Genomic DNA, 22,131 nt, shown 5'->3' on the forward strand with positions numbered 1-22,131 from the left:
AGGAGAGTAAGGAAAGAGAGAAAATGCGATATATATATATATACATGTGTTTTATATATATATGTATGTATATATATTAATCAATTGATGATTGGTAGTACAGATGGAGCACAGATTAGCAAGGTAATCTACAGGTCTTTGATACTTTCCCCCAACCTTTTACACTCTGGACCCAGAATTTCTTAAGTATTTTATAAGACAAGAGCCCTGGTTAATTCATCCAAATTGGTGACTATGTTTCTAATGTATGCCATCTCTCATCAATAGGTAATGACTGACAGAATAAGGATATAGTCTGGGATTGTGAAGCTTAGCAGAAAATAGGGAAATTGTTTTCAGTGTTTGCTATGAAATGCAGAAGGGAGGAGGGTTATCCTTTCTCCAGGCATTTAGCAATTTTATTCTAGACCACACTTTGAGAAAGTGTTGAACTCAGCAAACTTCCCTTATAGCAAGTTATTTCTCTGCCAAAAAAAAAAAAAAAAAGGAAATTGGGATGAGTAACTAAATATATGAAGCAAACATGAAGAGATCTGAAGGGAGACATAGACTGCAGCACAATAATTATAAGGGATTAAATACCTCACTTTCAACAATAGGCAAATCATCCAGGCAAAATTCAATAAGGAGGCTGGGCATGGTGGCTCATGCTTGTAATCCCAGCACTTTGTGGGGCTGAAGTGGGTGGATCATATGAGGTCAGGAGTTTGAGACCAGCCTGGCCGATATGATGGAACTCCGTTTCTACTAAAAATACAAAATTAGCTGGGCATGGCGGCACACCTGTAATCCCAGTTACTTGAGAGGCTGAAGCAGGAGAATTGCTTGAACCTGGGAAGCGGAGGTTGCAATGAGCCAAGATCGCGCCACTGCACTCCAGCCTAGGTGACAGAGTGAGACTCTGTCTCAAAAAAAAAAAAAAATTCAGTAAGGAAACACTGGACTTGAGCTATGCTTTAGACCAAATGGACCTAACAGGCATATACAGAACATTCCATTTAACAACAATAGAATGCATATTCTTTTCAAGTGCACTGGGAACATTCTCCATGATAGACGATATGTTAGGTCACAAAACAGGTCTAAACAAATTTAGGAAGATCAGAATAATATCAAACTTTTTTTCTGATCACAATGGTATGAAACTAGAAATCAATAACAAGAGGAATTAAGGAAAATTATGAGATGCAGCAAAAGCACCTTCAAGAGGGAAGTTTATAGTAATAAAGACCTACATCAAAAAAAAAAAATCCCACATAAGCAACCTAACTTTATACCTCAAAGAACCTGGGGGTGGGGAGGACATGCTAAGCCCAATATTAACAGAAAGCCCAATATTAACAGATAAAACAAAGATCAGAGCAGAAATAAATAAAATACAGAATAGAAAAACAATAGAAAAGATCAATGAAACTAAGGGTTGGTTTTTTGAAAAGCTGAAGAAAATTGACAAATCTTTAGCTGAACTAAGGAAAAATAACAGAAGACTCAAATAAGAAATGGAAGAGGAAACATTATAACTGATAACACAAACATATAAAGGATCATAAGAGACTATGAACAACTACATGCCAACAAATTGGACAACCTGGAAGAAATGGATAAATTCCTAGAATCATAAACCCACCAAGACTGAATTACAAAGAAACAGAAAATCTGAACAAATCAAAGCAAGTAAGGAGATTAAATTAGTAATTAAAATCTCCCATCAAAGAAAATCCCAGGACCAGATGGCTTCATGGATAAATTCTACAAATCATTTAAAGAATGAATATCAATCATTTTCAAATTCTTTCAGAAAAATTGAAGAGGAGAGGATACTTCCAAACTCATTTTATGAGGCCTGCATTACCTTGCTAACAAAGCTGGACAAAGACACTCCAAGAAAACTACAAGCCAATATCCCTGATGAACATAGATGCAAAAATCCTCAACAGAATACTATAAAACTGTATTCCACAATCCTTCAAAATGATTTAAAAAGATTCAAAATGATCCTTCACCATGATCAAGTGGGATTTACCCCTGGGATTCAAGGATGTTCAACATATGCAAATCAGTAAATGTGATTCACTATATTAACAGAATGAAGGCCAAAAACCATATGATCATCTCAATAGATGCCAAAAACACAGCGTTTGACAAAATTCAACATTCTTTCATAATCAAGAACTCTCAAAAATTACATATAGAAGGAATATTCTTCAACACAATGAAGGTCAAATAAGACAAGCCCATGGCTAACATCATACTCAGTAGTGAAAAGTTGAAGGCGTTGCCTCTAACATCAGGGATAAAACAAAGATGCCTATTTTCACCCCTTCTATTCAGCATAGTACTGAAAGTTCTAGCAGCCAGAGCAATTAGGCAAAAGAAAAGAAATGAAAGACATTCAAATAGGAAAGAAAGAAGTGATTGTCTCTGTTGATGGGCTCTCCTTATACTTAGAAAACTCTAAAGACTTCACACACACACACGCACACACACACACGCACGTGCAAAGGTGGAACTACCATAGCTTTGTAATATATTTAGGAATGTATTACAAAGCCAAATTGTATTTTTAGTAATTTATTCCTTTACTGAATAAAGGAATTCAGTAAAGTGTGAAGATAAACAATCAACTTATAAAAATCAGTAGCATTTTTACATAACAACAAACTATCTGAAAAAGAAATTAAGAAAATAATCTCATTTACAATAGCATCAAAAAATTAAATACTTATAAGTAAATTTAACAAAGGAGGTTAAAGATCTGTATACTGAAAAGTATAAAACATTGATAAAAGAAATTGAAGAAGACACAAATAAATGGAAAGATATCCCAGGTTCATGGATTAGAAGAATTAATATTGCTAAAATGCCCATACTACCCAAGCAAGCTACAAATTCAATGAAATTACTATCAAAATTTCAATAACATTATTCACAAAAATAGATAAAACATTTGTAAAATTTATATGGAACCACAAAAGGCCCCAAATAACCAAAGCCATTTTAAGCAAAAGAACAAAGCTGGAAGCATCACACTACCAGATTTCAAAATATATTGCAAAGCTATCGTAGTCAAAACAACATGGCACTGGCATAAAAACAGACACACTAACCAATGGATTAGGATGGAGAGCCCAGAAATAGCCCTGCACATTTATGATCAATTGATATTTTACTCACGTACCGAGAACACATGGTAGGGAAAGGACAGTCTTCAATTAATAGTATCAAGAAAACTGTATATCCATAGGCAGAAGAGTGAAAATAGACCTTTATCTTACCTCTTATATAAGAATTAAAATGGATTAAAAACTTAAATGTAAGACTTGAAACTGTAGAACTACTAGAAGAAAACATAGGCGAAAGCTCCATAACATTGGTCTTGGCAGTGATTTGTTAGGTAAGACCCCAAAACACAGGCAATGAAAGCAAAAAATAGACAAACTGGATTTGATCAAACTAAAAATGGAAACAACACAGCACAACAAAGGAAACCATTGACAGAAGGAAGAAACAACTCACAAATGGGGGGAAATATCTGCAAATCATCTATTGAATTAGGGGCTAATACCCCAAATAAACAAGGAACTCAAACTACTCAATAAAAAGGAAAAAAAATATCCTATAAAAGATGTGCAAAGGACCAGAATAGGCGTTAATCAAAAGAAGATATACAAATGGCCAGCAGATATATAAAGAATGCTCAACATCTTTAATCATCAGAGAAATGCAAATTAAAACAATGAGATATCAACTCAACCCTGTTAGACTGACTATTATCAAAAAAATAAAAGATAAGTGTTGGAAAAGATGACAAGAAAAAGGAACATTTACACACTGCCAGTGGTATTACAAATTAATACAGCCTCTTTGAAAAACAGTGGGAAAGTTTCTCAAAAAAACTAAAAGCAAAATTACCACACAATACAGCAATCCCACTTCTGGGTATATATCCAAAGGAACTGACATCAGTATGTCAAAGAGATGTCTGCACCCTCATATTCATTGTAGCCTTATTCACAACAGCCAAGACATGTAAACTACGAAAGTGCATATGAACAGATGAATGGAGTTTTTAAATATAGTGTGTATACACAGTGAAATACTATTCAGCCTTTAAAGAGCAGGAAATTCTGTCATTTGCAACAACATGGATGAACCTAGAAGACATTATACTAAGTGAAATAAGCCAGGAACAGAGAGACAAATACCATATAATCTCATTTATTTGTAGAATCTAGGAAAAGTCAAACTCAGAGAAGTATAGAGAAAAATGGTGGTTCCAAGAAGCTGGGAGATAGGGGATAGAGGGAGAAAGGGGAGACAATGGTCAATGGGTACAAACTTTCAGTAGGCAAGACCAATAAGTTCTGGTGACCTGTTGCACAGAATGATGACTATAGTAAATAATGATGTAGATTTCAAAGCTGCTAAAAGAGAATTTTATATGTTCTCACCAAAAAGAAATGTTAAATATTTGAGGTGATAGATATGTGAATTAGCCTAATTGATCATTCCACTAAGTATACATGTGGAATCACACTGTACTCCATAAATCTGTAAATCCACCCTATACTCTACATCGCAGTATACTCCATAAATATACACAATTATTATTTGTCAATTAAAAAGAAAATAAAACATAAGAAAAAACACAGAGTCACTGTCATTTATACAACTGAAAAAAAAAAAAAAAAGGAAGACATTGGGCTGAGATAGTAAAGTAGCAATATAGCCAGGATGCCAAAATGTCCAAATTCTGTCTTGGACCAGTAAGCATTGCCCTATATCCTCACCACCATCTGCATCCCTCCACCTGCCTCCAACTTTGTGGTTTTCTATGGGACATACACACACACACACACACACACACACACACACACCGGACAATGAGAACTGGGAAATAAGACTCCACTTTATCATTTGCCAGAAGCACATCACCTGCAAACCAGAGTTTCCCAGTAAATTGGGCAAGAGTCCCTGACATGAGCTTAAGACCTCAGTGTGGTCTTTTCCTTTCAGCCACTAAGTTAAATGTGATGAGGACTCCCAAATACAAAAATGTGTTTTTGAGAAGAACCTGGCTACTTCGCCATCAAGAAGGGGAAGAAAAAACAGGTCTAGCCAAGTTATTCTAGTCATTGTTTAGATGGAGGAAGCAGCAGGAGAGCCATATTCATGAGTGGGACTTCTCCCACTGGAAAATGTGGCCCCCATGAGTGTCCTGAAATCTGACCAGGCTATTTCAGTGTAATTTCCTCTTGGAAAGGGAAATACATTAGTGCTAGGTATTTTCTCCAAGGCTGGGAAGCTGTTTCTTCCTAGAAGGAGCTGTCTAACCTCTTCACCTTTTATAAAGTAACAGTAATGGTTACGTTTACCTTACAGGGTCATTGAGAAAATTATTTTTATTTATTTATACCTTACGATTTTTTCAGAATGGAGTTAAGACAGCTGACATGAATATGTAAGAATATAAGATGATACAAGAAATGGGACTAAGGAAAGACAGAAAAAAAACAAGACAGGATATAAAATGGAATTCAGAATGAAGCTAACATATTTCATCTCATAGAGACATAAAAATATGCTACAGGTAAGCCACAAATGCAACAACTGTCAACAGTAAGTGGCTTAACAGGCAAAAGAGTGCCTCATAAGGTATTAAGCACTACTCAGTTGTCCCTTGTTTTTGTGGGAAAGCCCAGCCTTTGAAAGCATGCCAATTGTATGTGACCACTGGCTCTGTAGTTTACTTTTACATCTTCTCAGAACTTTGAATTTTCTCATCTATACAAAGAAGAGAATAAATCCTACTTTGCAGGGTTGTGGAGATATGAAGTATCTTGTGTTTGGTTGGCATCTGCAGAATGTCATCTTCCTCCCCCTCTCTTTCCTCATTTCAGTATCTCCTTTCCATTTATTTCAGATGGTAAACACTCCTGTGAGAAACTCTTGCAGTTCACTAAATTGACCTTTATTTTTCATCTTTTTTTAATAAAAATTATCAGCAGCAATATAATACCTATATCAGCTTCAAAAGGTTGCATACAACTGTATTTGCTTAAAAAAAAAAAAACACCTTTTTTTTGAAGGTGTCAACAATAACAAACCAGAAAAGTAGCTTTAAAAAGTTGCCCTGAAACACTCTGAGCCATTAATGTCATATGCAATATAGCAGAGTTGGTTTCTTGACAGAAGGTTAATTAGTTCTCTCCCATAGGATGGCATTGCCATAATTAAACCAATAACAACAAGGAAAAAACACCCCTGGGCAATTTAAGACATTCTGACAATAATAAGAAATGGCAACAGGCACTATGTACCAAGGCTATTTTCTAGTTGCTGTTGTTTAATCACCATTGGCACAAGAAAGCAAGTCCTCCTATGCCAGATAATGTCTGTCCCTGAGAGAGACCTATTTTCAAGAGAAGGTAGGTATTTCTGCCTTATACTAGACCTTCCGTTACAATCGCCTGGTAAATGAAAGCAAGAAGCTCCAAATGTGGATGAAACATTTTTTCTGTCAAAAGCAGTACCATATTTCATTTCCCCTGGTAATGATATGATTCACAGCATCTCTTCTGTGACCTAATTATAGTCAAATTCATGCATATTCATATCTAGCCTTGGACAGGGAGGGGTGGAGAGGAACCTCTATACATTAGGAGACCACCTACATGGGCAGATTCCCCTAATGAAAACACTAAACAAGATTTTTAAATTTTTTATTTTTAATTATTATGGATATGTAAAAGCTGTACCTATTTATGGGGTACATGTGATATTTTAATGCAAGCATATGATGAGTAATGATTAAATCAAGGCAATAGGGATATTCATCACCACAAGCATTTGTCATTTATTTGTGTTAGGAAGATTCCAATTTCACTCTTTTAGCACTAAGCAAGATTGATGCAAAGGCATCAATGTTCTGAGCATTCACGACATCCACTGTAATGTCCAGAGGGCACATTTTTCTCTCCTCCATTCAGGCATGATGGGTACACAGATCCCTGGAGGACACTTGGCTCAAAATCCTGGAGCGGGTCTGGGGAAGAAGTATTAGGCAGCCCGGACTCATTGTGATATCCTTAGAAAGGGTCTGAAAGTTCAAGATCCAAAGAAGAAAAGCAATACGTGTGATCACACGTATCTCTACCCCATCACCAAAGAAACATAAAAACAGACACATGCCCTTTGAATCCAATATTTTGAAATGAGGAGGAAGGATGTAACCTCCAAAGGTATAAAAAGAAGTAAATGTTGTGCATGTTAGTGGTAATACAGTCCTCCACCTGGTTTACATTGAAGAGTCCACTGGGCTGAGGGTGACCAATGGAGTCCTTGATTCAAACACCACTATCTTCAAGGCTCAGCCAAACATCTGGGGGCTCATGGCTCAAAGCAACCATAAAAAACACAACCAGACAAAGATGGCTCCTCAGAATATGTTCACGCTTCTCATAGTCTTTAGTCTGAGCTCCAGCACTCTCTCTCTGCTAAGCCTTGGCATGGCTTTAGAAAGTCACTGATATTAACAGCTCCTAGGACTATACTTCAAAAGAAACCTGGGTGCCAACCCTGCAGGACCAAATAAAGAGTTGTGGTTTAACTAAAACTTCATTCCAAGAGAATTTGAATGCCTGTCTTTCTTTCCAGAAGCAATTCTGAATCCTCCCTGTCAATTCCCTAGTCTTAGCCCTGTTTTCAGAGTAGCACATGAACCAGTGTTTTCCAAACAAATAAAGGACTCTGCTCAAAGGAAGCAAGTACAGAAGTGGTTACACTTTCTTCAAAGATCCAGGACATTTGCAGACATAATCAATGGGCTTTGTAATCAGGCATGCTCGGAACATACCTTTAGTGTCACTGGGGGTGCCAATGTTACTCCCATATGGTTCCTTACATATGACATTCAAAAAAGTTCACCTGCTTGGAAATAGTTTATAAGAATCTTTATTAAAATGTGATTCAAGGCAAAGTGTCAGAATGCTTCTACAAAGCTTCGGAGTCCTGAGGCAATTAAAATGCACCCTTAGCTAACCTTGGATAATTTACTAGAAATTTCAGTTATTATGCAATCAAGAGCATGAATTACTAAATTCAAGACTCTGTAAGGGATACTACAAACCATCACTGACCTCAAGCAGATTAAAATCTAGGTGAAAAAGTGAGTGTAGGCTAGGCACAGTGGCTTATCCCTGTAATCCCAGCACTTTGGGAGGCCGAGGTGGGCGGATCACTTCAGGCCAGGAGTTCAAGACTAGCCTGGCTAACATCGTGAATCCCCATCTCTACTAAAAATACAAAAATTAGCCAGATGTGGTGGTGCATGCCTGTAGTCCCAGCTACTCAGAAGGCTAAGGCAGGAGAATTGCTTGAACCTGGGAGGCAGAGGTTGCAGTGAGCTGGGATTCCACCACTGCACGCTAGCCTGGGCAACAGAGTGAGACTCTACGTCAAAAAAAAAAAAAAAAAAAAAAAAAAAGTGAGTGTATTAGTCCATTTTTACACTGCTCTAAAGATACTACCTGAGACAGGGTAATTTATTTTAAAAGGAGATTTAATTACTCACAGTTCCACATGGCTGAGGAGGCCTCAGGAAACTTACAATCATGGCAGAAAACAAAGGGGAAGCATGGCACATCTCACATGGCGGCAGGAGAGACAGAGAGCAAAGGGGGACCTGCCAAACACTTTTTAAACCATCATCTCTCATGAGAATTCACTCACTATCATGAGAACAGCATGGGGGAAACCATCCCCATGATCCAGTCACCTCCCACAAGGTCTCTGCCCTGACACGTGGGGATTAAAATTCGTGGAGATTACAATTTGAGATGAGATTTGGTTGGGAACACAGAGCCAAACCATTTCAGCGAGTGTTGCAAAACAGCCTCAGTACAAAGCAGAATGTGATTGATGCCACAGGATACTGTGAATACAAGTCTCAGTCTTGTCCAGACACAGAAAAACAGAAATCGAACAAAACCCAGAGACTTGTTATTGCATTCCTAAATAACACTAAGCTCCTTCCACACAGAAAAAATATATATTTTCTTATTCTTCATTGATTGGGTTCTAATCAATACTCATTTTAAATCAACAATTCATTGTGTGGCCTAATGCTATCACTCTCTTAAGTAGCCACAGCTATAAATTCACCAAGATGATGAGGCCAGTAAGAATAGGAATGAGATATTCCGGTGGCATCATATACCCAGAAGACAAACCAAGTCCTCAAGACAGAAAGTGTTTGACATTATAGGACTTTTAATCTTAATATCTTTTATTTAACTGACAGGACTCATGGGAGAAATGCCAGACCCTCTAAATGGAAAGTTCATTGATCCAATCTAATCTCAATGTTTGAAAGTACATAACATCAAGATAAAAAAAACCTATTTTAGGCCTAACCAAACACCATTTAAAACTCAACTGAGTACTTAATAAGTATTTATTGGTTACTGAAAAAATAAAATTGCTATTCACATAATATATTTTTATCATTCAGGTTTCCCACAGCCAATTATTATTTATTCTCCAAAATAGCATGGCACATATAAACTAACACATTACATATGGGGAAGGGTATGGATTCCATCTCTTGACTAAGTGACTAAGGTGTATTCCACATGCTGCTAAAAGCTGAATTCTTGGAATGCGTATGTCTCAATCCATGTGCCAAGCCCTACCAAGTTATAATTAGAGTGCCATTGGTGCCATTACATCTGTACTAACTTAAAATCACTGCCAAGGAACATTTAAATACTAAGACCTCTTCTATTCTTCCACCTTCTGCGTTCTCACTTTTTACCCTAACAAAGCAACTCACTCATGCCTCAAAATGTGACCAAGATGCACAGATGATTATAGACCATGGGTAGGTCCCTTTTTAAGTTGAGATATAAAAATTAGGTCATATTTTTTAACTATTCTAATTAAATGATTCCAAGCTTCTTATCAAGGATGAGTAACTTTCTTTCCCTTCCTCTGATAAGTCCAACACCTCAGAGTGGACCCAGCAGGGAATCGGTCCTCATGATGTCTCATGGAGAAAACCACAAAATCAATCTTAGCAACCACCATGTATAGGGCCATAGTTTCTGCTGTTGTCATATCCAGAGCCATTACGTGGTGTTGTTGAAAATAAGTGATCTAGCAGCTCAGCAGAATTGTGTCCGAAATTGGTGGGTTCTTGGTCTCACTGACTTCAAGAATGAAGCTGCGGACCCTCGGGGTGAGTGTTACAGTTCTTAAAGGCGGCGTGTCTGGAGTTTGTTCCTTCTGATGTTCAGACATGTTTGGAGTTTCTTCCTTCTGGTGAGTTCGTGGTCTCACTGGCCAGGAGTGAAGCTGCAGACCTTCGCGGTGTTACAGCTCACAAATGCAGTGCAGACCCAAAGAGTGAGCAGCAGCAAAATTTACTGCAAAGAGCGAAAGAACAAAGCTCCCACAGTGTAGAAGGAGACCCCAGCGGGTTGCCACTGCTGGCTGGGGCAGCCTACTTTTATTCCCTTATCTGGCCCCACCCACATCCTGCTGATTGGTCCATTTTACAGAGAGCTGGTTGTTCTATTTTACAGAGAGCTGACTGGTCCAATTTGACAGGGTGCTGATTGGTGCGTTTACAATCCCTGAGCTAGACACAAAAGTTCTCCAAGTCTCCACTACATTAGCTAGACACAGAGCACTGACTGGTGCATTTACAAACCTTGAGCTAGACACAGGGTGCTGATTGGTGTATTTATCATCCCTTAGCTAGACATAAAGGTTCTCCAAGTCCCCACCAGATTAGCTAGATAGGGAGTGCTGATTGGTGCATTTACAAACCTTGAGCTAGATACAGAGTGCTGATTGGTGCATTTACAAACCTTGAGCTAGACACAGAGTGCTGATTGGTGTATTTACAATCCCTTCGCTAGACATAAAGGTTCTCCAAGTCCCCACTAGAGTAGCTAGACACAGAGCACTGATTGGCGCATTTACAAACCTTGAGCTAGACACAGGGTGCTGATTGGTGTCTTTACAAACCTTGAGCTAGACACAGAGTGCTGATTGGTGTATTTACAATCCCTTAGCTAGACATAAAGGTTCTCCAAGTCCCCACTAGACTCAGAAGCCCAGCTGGCTTCACCTAGTGGATCCCACACTGGGGCCGCAGGGGGAGCTGCCCGCCAGTCCAGTGCTGTGTGCCCACATTCCTCAGCCCCTGGGCGGTAGATTGGACCAGGCGCCATGGAGCAGGGTGTGGCACTCATCGGGGAGACTCCGGCCGTGCAGGAGCCCACGGCAGGCGGGAGAGCCTCGGGCATGGCGGGCTGCAGGTCTTGATCCCTGTCCCGCAGGGAGGCAGCTGAGGCCTGGCGAGAATTCGAGTGCAGCGCCAGCAGGCCAGCACTGCTGGGGGACCCGGCGCACCCTCTGCAGCTGCTGGCCCAGGTGCTAAGTCCCTCACTGCCTGGGGCTGGCAGTGCCAGCTGGCAGCTCTGAGTGCAGGGCCTGCAAGTGCCATGCGCCACCCCAGTTCCCACCTGCGCCTCTCCCTCCACGCCTCCCTGCAAGCAGAGGGAGCCAGCTCTGGCCTCAGCCAGCCCAGAGAGGGGCTCCCATAGTGCAGCATCGGGCTGAAGGGCTCCTCAAGTGTGGCCAGAGCAGGTGCCGTGGCCAGAGCAGGCGCCAAGGCCAAGGAGGCGCCAAGAGCCAGCGAGGGCTGCCAGCATGCTGTCACCTCTCAGAATCATTGTCCACTGCTGGGAAACATGCAATGAACTAGGCATGTCCCTCCCTCCACTGACACTGGCATTCTAACAGCTTGCTTAAGTTCTATGTACCGAATAAAGAGCTACAGGAACTGTGGCCATATCAGTGTATGCCCACCTGCACTAGACTCAGTGTGTGCTGCTTGGACCCACCTATTCCCCCTCAGCCTTAGACAGGTCTTTTACACCTAGGCCACAGAAGCCCTAGCAATGGCTCCAGGTGTTCCCATAGAAGAAAGCTGAGACTTCTGCTGCCACTGGTGCTACTGCCACCATTGCCACTATATTGACCAGTGGACCCTCCATCCTCAACTGACAAGGAGAAACCGTGCACTGGCTGGCTGGACCCACAGAGGCCTTGGCTTCCCCAGCTGTTTCCCAGAGTGACCAGTTACACAACCCAGAAGTGCAGGGGGTATGGGTGGTTCTGAGCTGCCTCTTCATGTGGCCTCTACAAAGACATCCCAGTGGCTGAATAGTCAGCTGGGCATGCGATGAAGCTTAGTCCATGCAGTAACATGAGCCCCACTGTATTTTCTGTCCCACCTTCCCTGTCTCGCATCTTTTTTTCTTCCTCACTCTTGCTTCCCTGGAATGGTGCTCCGTCCATAAAGTACAGAAAAGCACATTAGCTTTTGCCTCGGGCTGTTTCCTAGTGAACCTAGGCTAAAGACTGCATCTCTGTTATTAAAATGAAGAGCCCCAGATTTCCAGTAAATGGAAAAAATTTCTATTGCAACTCTATTTATTCTGTATCATTGTAGCCTGGACTCCCAATGCTACTGCAGTTAGTTACGCCATACTTTGAGTACACAGACATACACACACACACACACACACACACACACACAGTCACATTATCACCAAGAACATACCACACCCCCACCCCAGGGCCAGAAGAGCTAGGACAGAGGAGCTTCAATCATTAACCATACTGTGTTCAGATGTCCCCTCCCCACCAACCCCTTGACACTGGTGTCACTTTGAGAGTAGTGAAGAAAGCATCTTCCTTCTCTAATCTCAAGAGCCACATTATTTCCTGTCTTAAAATGCACTGATACTTCTTTCATGGAAAACCTCAGCGTATTCTATGAAGATGAGGAAGTCGTAAGTATTCAGAAGTTTGTTCTAACTGAACAATTAAACTCCTTATATTGCTCTCCATTTCCTTGTGTGTCACCATAGAGCATCACAAGACAGATCATGACAAGGAGATATCATTCTCCCCTCATTATTGTTTTGCCGGGACAAGGCTTCTGGAGGACTTCTTAAATTTAGCTATTTGAATGGAAAATTAATTTCTCACCAAAACCATTCAGACCAAAACCATATACATATATATATATAAGGGTGGCTCACGCCTGTAATCCCAGCACTTTGGGAGGCTGAGGCAGGTGGATGAGGCAGGAGGCTGAGGCAGGCTGAGGTCAAGAGTTCAAGACCGGCCTGGCCAACACAGTGAAACCTATCTCTACTAAAAATACAAAAATTAGCTGGGCGTGGTGGTGCGTGCCTGTAATCCCAGCTACTTGGGAGGCTGAGACAGGAAAATCGCTTGAACCCGGGAGGCAGAGGTTGCTGGAGTTGTCCAGCCTGGGCAACAAGAGCAAAACTCTGTCTCAAAAAAAAAAAAAAAAAAATCCCTCTGAATACATGTGAATCTAGTCTGAATAAAATCATTAAGTGGGGAAGACAGCAACAGAAATGGTTATATATTAGCTAGTCAATACACTTGCGTAGATTCATTGGCAGAAAGCCTGGTCATTTGACAACTTTTGGCCAATGTACACTGAGCATTTACTAAGTGCCAGGCACTGTACCATGTGCTGGGCAAAGGAGAAGCAAAAATTCATGCCTCTTTCCAGGAGGGAGTCCCACTGGAAAATCGGGCTTGTTTTGTCTGTTTGGTTATTATTAATTTTTTTCTAAAATTCTATATTTTTAATAAGTAAATATTGAAACAAATTTATATCATTGTATATCATTCTGAGTACATTTTGGATAGTCATAAGAACACATAAATGCCTTTTCACACAGTTATAATTAATGTGCACAAAATATTTTTCAATAAATATTATGTCATATATATCATGTAATTCCCTGAACTTATATGTTAACATTTCAGTAATTGTATGTAATAGTAATTTTATCTGTTTTTCTGTTTCGATATATCTTATGAAGGTGACGACCTCCTACCAGAGACAATGGCTCACTGGGTTATTGTTCCTTTTTTTTAATATATGTTTTGTTTTGTTTTGTGTTTTCAGATGGAATCTCACTCTGTTGCCCGGGCTGGAGTGCAGTGGTCTAACCATAACTCACTGCAGACTTGACTTTCTGGGCTCAAGCTATCCTCCTGCCTCAGTCTTCCAAGCTAGGATTACAGTTAAGCACCACTATGCCTGGCTAATTTTTAAAATTTTTGTCGAGATGGGATCTCACTCTCTTGCCCAGGCTGGTCTTGAACTCCTGGGTTCAAGCTATCCTCCTTCCTCGGCCCCCCAAAGTGCTAGGATTATAGGCATGAGCCACTAGGCCTGGCCTCTTTTTAAAGTATTAATCAGTACACCTCATTGCTATGGGCATTTTTAAATAATCATTCTTTTCAATTTTTGGAATATATTCCTCAAAGTGTGTGTGTAACTTTTATTACACCATGGCAGATGACTGCTCAGAAGACTAGAACAATAGAGAGCCTCTAACAAAGCAATTAATGGGCCTGTGTCCCTTTAGCCTATTGGGTTGGATCAGTTATAATTATTGGTAATTCAAGTTGCTTTCATTTTCATGTCCTCAGTTATTTTCAAGGCTACATATTTCTTCCATATGATGTTTCATTTACTACATTTCCTCTATGTAAACCATCTGTTCAAATCCTTTGAGAGTTAGAAGTGAGTTTGTATGAGAAATAAGAGGAGACAAGGAGAGGCCTAGGATATGGCTGGGCTTATGGGGTTCTGACAGCCAAGCATAGGGCCACCTTCCGTGTGACCCATGTCCCAAGAGGAAGTAGAAGAAATCAAAGGAATTCTATGCCAGCCAGCCCTACTTCCACACAGAAAGCCAAGACCTACACCCAATAAAGGGAAATTCCCCAACCTTTTTGCCAGTTCACAAATCACAGAATAATCTGCGGGAGCTGGCATTTTTGAAGGCCTTTTTAAGCATGCCTCACGGCTGCTGAATAAATCTGACCATCCCCACTTTGCAAAGGAAGGAGCTGAGTCACAGAGGGTTGGCTGGCTGACTCTGCAGGGAGAGCCCCTTAGTGGGAGAGCTGGAGGCAGGAGGCAAAGTGCGTGAATTCTTGTACTGGGCTCAGGGAGATGGAGCTGCTCTGCCTCTTTATTGTGTCCATCAAGAAACAGACCACCAGTTGTGACTTCCCCAAGCCCCACAAAAGAGCAATTTGCTGCTTTGCCAACAGTGAGGCCTGAATAACTGGCCCTTGTGCTGAGAGTATGCTAAATCCAATCCTCTGCACCAAGCTGAGAACAATCTCAACAGGCTCACCAGCCATATCACATGCAAACCGAATTCTCTGGCTGGTGTAAAGTCCTCCAGCGTAGCTACAGATGGCTTCGATATGAAAGGGGGAGTCGTTAGGTTGTCCATTCCCTCCATGTTCCAGAAGAAGAAAATGAAAAATCATTATGCATAAAAGCCACATTTTTAAAAAAATTAATTCTAATTTCTGAATCGCATATTGGATTCATTGACTTTTCAGAGGCTTATAGGCAGTATGAACACATCTGTCAATTGAGCTGATCCTCTAGTTGCTTAGCCAGCTTTTTCCCTGACATCCTTGTAAGTTATAGAACCATATTATTAGTACCCAACAGACTGACAGACATTTGACAAAGAATGGATGTTTTCTAAAGAAGCTAGACACTCTAAAAATCCGTTTTTTCAATGTTTTTTTTCAACTTTTATATTAGTTTTAGGGGTACATACGCAGGTTTGTTATATAGATAAATTGTGTGTCACAGGGGATTGGTGTACACATTTGTTTCATCACCCAGGTAATAAGCATAGTACCCAATAGGTAGTTTTTTGATCCTCACTCTCCTCCCACCCTCCACCTTTAAGTAGGTCCCAGTGTCTATTGTTGTCTATTGTTTTCTTCTTTGTGACCATGTGTACTCAATGTTTATCTCTCACTTATAGGAAAGAACATGTGGTATTTGGTTTCTATTCCTGCATTAGTTTGCTTAGGATACTGGCCTCCAGCTCCATCCGTATTGCTGCAAAGAACAAGATCTTGTTCTTCTTTGTGACTGCATAGTATTCCATGGCGTACATGTACCACATGTCCTTCATCCAGTTTACCATTGATGGGCATTTAGGTTAATTTCATGTTTTGCTATTGTGAATAGCACTGCAACAAACTTACACATGCATGTGTCTTTATAGTAGAAAGATGCATATTCCTTGGGGTATATATCCAATAAGGGGATTGCTGGGCCGAATGGTTGGCCTGCTTTAAGTTCTTTCAGAAATCTCCAAACTGCTTTCCATAGTGGCTAAACTAATTTATATTCCCACTAGCAGTGTATAAGCATTCCCTTTTCTCCACAGCCTTGCCAACATCTGTTACATTTTAATAATAACCATTCTAACTGATGTGAGATGATATCTCATTGTGGTTTTGATTTGCGTTTCTCTAATTGTTATTGATATTGAGCATTTGTTCATATGCTTCTTGGCTGCATGTATGTCTTCTTTTGAAAAGTGTTCATGTTCTTTACCCAGTTTTTACTGGGGTTGTTTGGTTTTTGCTTGTAAATTTGTTTACATCCCTTATAGATTCTGGATATTAGACCTTTGTCAGATGCATAGTTTGCAAATATTTTCTCCAATTCTGTAGATTGTCTGCTTACTCTGTTGATAGTTTCTTTTGCTGTGCAGAAGCTCTTTAGTTTAATTAGGTCCCATTTGTCAATTTTCGTTTTGGTTGCAATTGCTTTTGGCATCTTCATCATGAAATCTTTGCCAGGGTCTATGTCCGGAATGGTATTTTCTAGGTTTTCTTCAAGGCTTTTTATAGTTTAAGTTCACATTCAAGTCTTTAATCCATCTTGAGTTGACTTTTGTATATGGCATAAGGAAGGGGTCAGGTTTTATTCTTCTGTATATGGCAAGCCGGTTATCCCAGCAACATTTATTGAATAGGGAGTCCTTTCCCCATTGCTTGTTTTTGTTTACTGTATCAAAGATCAGATAGTTGTATAGCATTATTTCTGGGCTTGCTATTCTATTTCACTGGTTTGTGTGTCTGTTTTTGTACCAGTACTATGCTGTTGCAGTTACCATAGCCTTGTAGTATAGTTTGAAATCAGGTAACATGATGCCTCCAGCTTTAACCTTTTTCCTTAGGATTGCTTTGGCTATTTGGCCTCTTGTCTGATTCCATATGAATTTTAGAATTTTTTTTTCTAATTCTGAGAAGAATACCATTGAGTCTGTACATTGCTTTGAGCAGTACTGACATTTTAACAATATCGATTTTCCTATCCATGAACATGGAATGTTTTTTTCATTTGTGTCATGTCTGATTTCTTTCAGCAGTATTTTGTAATTTTCATTGTTGACATAATTCACCTCCCTGGCTAGCTGAATTCCTAGGTATTTTATTCTTTTTGTGGCAATTGTGAATAGGATTCTGTTCCTGATTTGACTCTCAGCTTGGCTGTCATTCATGTATAGGAATGCTAGTGATTTCTTGTACGTAAATTTTGTGTCCTGAAACTTTGCTAAAGTTGTTTATCAGTTGAATGAGCTTCTGGGCCAAGACTAGGGGTTTTCTAGATACACAATCATATTGTCTGCAAACAGGGATAGTTTGACTTCCTCTCTTCCTATTTGGATGCTTTTTATTTCTTTCTTTGCCTGATTGCTCTGGCTAGGACTTCCACTACTATGTTGAATAGGAGTGGTGAGAGTGGTCATCTTTGTCTCATTCTTGTGCTCAGGGTAATGCTTCCAGTGTCTGCCCGTTCGGTATGATGTTGGCTGTGGGTTTGTCATAGATGGCTGTTATTATTTTGAGGTATGTTCCTTCAATCTCTAGTTTGTTGAGGGTTTTATTTATTTATTCATTCATTAATTTGAGATGGAGTCTTACTCTGTCAGTGGGCACGATCTCGGCCCACTGCAACCTCCACCTCCCGGGTCCAAGCAATTCTCCTGCCTCAGCCTCCCACATAGAGTAGCTGGGACTACGGGTGTGCATCACCAAACCTGGCTAATTTTTGTATTTTTAGTCGAGATGGGTTTCACATGTTGGCCAGGCTGGTCTCAAACTCCTTACCTCAAAAGATCCACCCACCTGAGCCTCCCAAAGTGCTGGGATTACAGGTGTGAGCCACCTCGCCAGTCTTGTTGAGCATTTTTAACATAAAGGAGTCCTGAATTTTATTGAAAGTCTTTTCCGCATCCGTTGAGATTATCACATGGCTTTTCAGTTCTGTTTATGTGATAAATCACCTCTATTGTTTTGCATATGTTAAATCAACCTTGCATCCCAGGAATAAAGCCAACTTGATCATTATGAATTAGCTTTTTCATTATGCTGCTGGATTTGGTTTGCTAGTGTTTTGTTGAAGATATTTGCATCTATGTTCAACAAGAATATTGGCCTGAAGTTTTCTTTTTCGTTGCATCTCTGACAGGCTTTAGTATCAGGATGATGCTGATCCCATAGAATGAGCTGAGAATGAGTCCCTCCTCCTCAATTTTTTGGAATACTTTCAGTAGGAATGGTGCCAGCTTTTCTTAATGCATCTGGTAGAATTAGTCTGTTCAGACTTTCTATTTCTTCCTGGTTCAATCTTGGAAGGTTGTATGTTTTCCGAAATTTATCCATTTCTTGTATGTTTTCTAGTTTGTGCACATAAAGGTATATGTTATAGTCTCTGAGTGGTGTTTGCATTTCTGTGGGTTGCGTGGTAATGTCCCTTTGGTCATTTCTGATTGTGTTTATTTGGATCTTCTTTTTTTCTTTAGTAGTCTAGACAACAATCTATCAATCTTATTTAATCTTTCAAAAAGCCAACTTCTGGTTTTGTTGATATTTCCTTTGGTTTTTTTACATCTCAATTTTACTCAGTTCAGCTCTGATTTTTGTTATTTCTTTTCTTCTGCTAGCTTTCGGGTTGGTTTGCACTTCTTTTTCTAGTTTTTCAAAGTGTGATGTTAGTTGTTAATTAGAGATCTTTCTAGTTTTTGACGTGGGTGTTTAGCATTACAAGGTTTCCTCTTTACACTGTTTTAGCTGTGTCCCAGAGATTCTGGTATGTTGTATCTTTGTCCTTATTCATTTCAAAGAATTTCTCGATTTCTGCCTTAATTTCATTGTTTATCCAGAAGTCATTCAAGAACTGGTTGTTTGATTTCCATGGAATTGTATGGTTTTCTTAGTATTAATTTTTCTTTATTTCTTTAACTTTTATTTTAGGTTTGGAGGTACATGTGAAAGTGTGTTACATAGGTAAACACATGTCATGGGAGTTTGTTGTGCACATTATTTCATCACTGAGGTATTAAGCGCAGTACCCAATAGTTATCTTTTCTGCTCCTCTCCCCTCTCCTCCCCTCCCTGGTGAAGTACAGCCCAATGTCTGTTGTTTGTTTCTTTGTGTTCATAGTTCTATTTTTATTAGGACCACAGGCACTGTAGTCTGAGAATGTGGTTGGTATGATTTCAGTTTTTGTTTTTGTTGTTTTTTACTTGCTGAGAATTGTTTTGTAGCCTATTATGTGGTTGATTTTAGAGTATGTGCCAAGTGCAGATGAGAAAAATGTATATTCTACTGGGTTTGGGTGGAGAGTTCTGTACATGTCTATTAGGTCCATTTACTCAAGTGTTGAGTTTAGGTCCTGAATATCTTTGTTATTTTTCTACCTTGATGATTTGTCTAATACTGTCAATGGAGTATTGAGGTCTCCCACTATTATTGTGTGGTTGCCTAAGTCTCTATGTAGGTCTCTAAGAATTGTTATATGAATCTTAGCGCTCCTGTGTTGGATGCATATATATTTAGGATAGTTAAGTCTTCTTGTTGAATTGAACTCTTTACAATTATGTAATGCCCTTATCTTTTTTGATCATTTTTTATTTAAAGTCTGTTTTGTCTAAAATTAGAATAGCAACCACGGCTTTTTTTTATTTTTCAATGTCTTAGAAGATATTTCCCCACCCCTTTACTTTGAGCCTATTGGTGTTATTGCATGTGAGATGGATCTCTTGAAGACAGCATACCATTGAGTCTTCCTTCTTTATCCAACCTGCAACTCTGTGCCTTTTAATTTGGGCATTTAGCCCACTTACATTCAAGGTTAATATTGATATGTGTGGATTTGATCCTGTCATCATGTTGTTAGCTGGTTATGCAGACTTGATTGTGTAGTTGCTTTATAGTGTCAATGGTCTATGTACTTAAGTGTGTTTTGTGGTGGCTGGTAATGGTCTTCTATTTACATATTTAACACTCTCTTAAGGACCTCTTATAATGCATGTCTGGTACTGATGAACTCTCTTAGCATTTGCTTGTCTGAAAGAGGATCTTACTTCTCTTTCACTTACAAAGTTTAGTTTGACTGGATATGAAATTCTTGGTTGGAGTTTCTTTTTCTTTAAGAATGTTGAATATAGGCCAGGCACAGTGGCTCACACCTGTAATCCCAGCACTTTAGGAGGCCGAGGGGGGCAGATCACGAGGTCAGGAGATCAAGACCATCCTGGCTAACACAGTGAAACCCCATCTCTACTAAAAATACAAAAAATTAGCCGAGCATGGTGGCGGGCGCCTATAATCCCAGCTACTCGGGAGGCTGAGGCAGGATAATAGCATGAACCTGGGAGGCAGACTTGCAGTGAGCCAAGATCGCGCCGCTGAACTCCAGCCTAGGCAACAGAGCAAGACTCCCTCTCAAAAAAAAAAGAAGAAGAAGAAGAAGAATGTTGAATATAGGCCCCCAGTCTCTTCTGGCTTGTAGGACTGTTCCTTTTTTGCTGTCAAACACCCAAACTCTACCTTAACAGAAACACCTTCTATGAATTTGGTTCTCCAGGTGTAGGAATCACCAGGGGAAATGCTTCTATTTGTTTTTATTAGGCTCCCAACAAACCAGTTCTCGTGTACAGACTCTGCCCAGAAGAGCAAGCACATGGATGGCAGCTTGCTTATTGTGACATCTGGGCCTGCTCACATATAGTTCAGGCTGTTGTTTCCTTTAGTTTATCCAGCCCCTAGCATGGGATAAACTAGCATGGGAGTCATTAATTCAACCAGTATTAACTGAGGGCCACCATGTGCCAGGCTCAGTTGTAAGTACTGAAAATACAGCCATGAATGAAAAAGACAAGCTCCTTGCTCTAGTGCAGTTTATTTTCTACACAATAAAATAATCTACAGATATGACTATTGCAAGCACTATTAAGGGCCTTGGTGAAAATGAAATTGGGTAATATGAGTGAGTAAATTGTGTCACGTTGGGTGTCTCTTGGGAGATGACAGTTGAGATCCCTGAGCCTGAGTAATTAAGGCAGAAGAAATAAAACATGCAAAGACCTTGACGTTAGAATGAACAAAGGGCAGAAACATTTGTGGCCTTAAAGAAGGATCCATAAACTCTGCAAAGCCCATCTCAGGCTGTTAGTCTTACCAGAATAGGTGCCTAGGAGAACAATTTGCCTTTGACAGAAAGCCAGCTGTGTGTGGCCCCGGAGGTCATCTCCTCCAATCTTTCATTCTGGAGTGCAAAGGCTCAGAAAGACAAAGAATGAGTTGCCCTGAGTCACATAGCTTCAGGTAGGTGTGGGAAGCTCAGGGGCTGGTATAGGAGATATGTAGAGGTGGTGATATTCTGAAGTAGAACACCCTTTCTGAAACCTCTAAAATCATAACAGGCTACTCCCCAACAGGGAAGAAGATCCTGAATTTCATAAAAGGGAACTGTCTAAATTGGTCTAGAAGAGTCAGATTATGCTGCAATAACAATCCAAAATTTTAGTGACTTTAAGCATTGCAGGTATCTTATCACGGGTCAGCAGAAGGGCTGTTTATAATAGTCAGGTCACTATCTTAAGCATTTCCCAGAAGTAAGGGAGAGCTCTGGAGGGTCTCACATTGACAATGACATATTCCAACTCAGAGGTGATGTATGTTGCTTTGCTCACAACTCATTGGCCAGACCTATTTAGATGACCCCTCCCAACCACAAGGGGGCTGAGATATGCAGCCCACACAAGTGAGCAGGAGAGAGAAGAACTGGAAGTATTTGGCAAATAGCACTTATGTTTTTGTGCTATGTTCTATACTCTACAGGCTGCACCAGCAAATAGAAAAACCCTCCATGGGACCAAGTAACA

This window comes from Symphalangus syndactylus, chromosome 18 (assembly GCF_028878055.3).
Source record: "Symphalangus syndactylus isolate Jambi chromosome 18, NHGRI_mSymSyn1-v2.1_pri, whole genome shotgun sequence".
In the NCBI taxonomy this organism is placed as follows: Eukaryota; Metazoa; Chordata; class Mammalia; order Primates; family Hylobatidae; genus Symphalangus; species Symphalangus syndactylus.